Consider the following 2,233-nt stretch of genomic DNA (forward strand, 5'->3'; position numbering starts at 1 on the left):
CCAATCACACTCCGCTATGGCCCACGTGGGCAACGATTGTTTCTCTCTCATTGGTTGCCTGTTGCTGAGCTGCCAATCAAAGTGATGTTATACTCTCTTAACCCCTGAAGACCCGGAACTTAGAGTGAGGCTGCAAGCCTTAACCCCTCATTGTCCTTTCCTCTTTTCTCTGAGGGTTTACTTCACATGAGTAAACAATACAGCTCCCAAAATACCACATTTATATTACCAGAGGGCCAGTGGTGTCAGTACTGTGAATAATATGAATTTGAAATTGCCTACTGCACATTTTATTCTAATAATTATTCATTTATTTAGCGCTGACATCTTTCTCAGCAATTTGAAATTTACAAACCCAATCATTATCATTTCATATGGAATCTAAAACATTTCAAAAATGCATTTTCAGTGGTTGAGACTTGGCTTTTGTAGTTTTAGACAGGCCAAAGAACTGCCCTTTTACAAAGAATCAAAGGAGGGCATCCAGGAGGAAATTTTGGGGTTGAGAAGGTTTCTGATATACCGTATATATATGATATACATATATATATGTTTATGGTTGGTTGTTCTGTCAACAGTTCCATAGACCTAAATGTCTGTTATGTCGTGGTTTTGAAGGTGTTTGCGAAATTTGTAGGAAGGCAAAGTACACAAAAATTATTTTTATGCCTTCTCCTTAATGAACGCCCCATAACTCTACAGTCCATGTGACCTGGCATCTATAGGGTGCCCTGTACCAAAAGTTGTCTCCATATTGTACATTCTTCTAAAGTATAATAAGTGAACTTTCTAAACACATTATATGGGGACAGTCCACCACTGGTCTCACCATCAGGTAACCTTCACTAAGAAATGCCATGCAAGTCATCACCATAAGGAGATCCTCAGATCTGAGATGCCACCAAGTATGAAAGCAATTCATTACCATACCGCAAACATGAAACTGATAAATGTTGTATAATACTGGAACCTTTATTATTGAAGTGTTCATTCATCATAATATTTGGTGTGCCCACACAATGCAGAGAGGTGGATAGGTGGACCACATGGGGAAAACATAACCTGGACCACAGAGAAGACATTAGTGGTTGGTAGCTGATCATCACATTCTTCCATATAAATTTAGGAAAAATTTTAGAAAATAAACATCTTATCGCACGTATTTGTGTTGTACATGAGGTGTACAGGAGCGACACAATAAATAAGACCTGGGACAGACTGATTGGATGGATATTGATGGTGGAATACATTCATTACCTGGTAATAAAGGACCATATGACTTCATCAATATATAACACATTTATTTCATTTTTGGAATTATATTGTTTCCAGTATTCAGCCAACATAAATCAATCAAAGAAGAATGTTGGGGTATCCCTTTATATTCATGAAATGTAGACTAGATAATGTGGTGGTCCTATGATGATGATGCTACATCTCCTGTATCCAAACCTGACAAGTCCAGCTCCCTCCTCTCTACTCTGGAGACTGCTAACAGGAGAGAGAGGGAAGGGGAGGCTTTTTATTGCACTCCCCCTAATCCTTTATCACCCCCCTCTCCTTCATCCATCTTCTACTGAATCTGCTCATCTCCCCTCCCCTCACATACCTTCTTGTTTGCATGGAATGCTCATGGGGATGGGGGTTAACCCTGAAGAAGGATAAACAAGATTAATACAATAGAGGACCTCCCTCCCATCCCTCTTCTTATTCAAGCCACCTTCTCCCTCCTCCCTTCCCTTTTTGCCCCCCTTTTCCTTCCTTTTTCTCTTCCCTTTTGTTTCCTTTTTCTTGGCCTCTGCCCCCCTCCTCCTCCTCTTTATAACAAGGTCCCTCTAATTACATCCTAAGGGTGCATGCACTGTTAACCCTTTCTTCTAGCTTCTGCCTGCCATTATATCAATCTGCATTTTATTATGTTGGCCAGCTTTTCGATAAAACATTTTTATGCCGTTATACAATTCTTTATGTTAGAATATTTGCTATCAATGTTAATGTAGAAATAAGCCACACTAAAGTTTGTCTGTCCCCTGATATTGATGATGTGAAATTTTTATTTTTAACAATCATTTGGGAAAAAAAGCATCTTGCTTTAGGAGTTGTGTAAAACAAATTGAAAAAGACATAGGTGTGCTTTCTAAAACAGTGAATCTGACATTCACTGAAACATTCCCTGTTGGAAAGTCTTTCAGATTCAAGTGTTTCAATGTCAGTAATTGATTTTTCACTAGGG

Source organism: Pyxicephalus adspersus, chromosome 3 (assembly GCF_032062135.1).
Source record: "Pyxicephalus adspersus chromosome 3, UCB_Pads_2.0, whole genome shotgun sequence".
NCBI classification, from domain to species: Eukaryota; Metazoa; Chordata; class Amphibia; order Anura; family Pyxicephalidae; genus Pyxicephalus; species Pyxicephalus adspersus.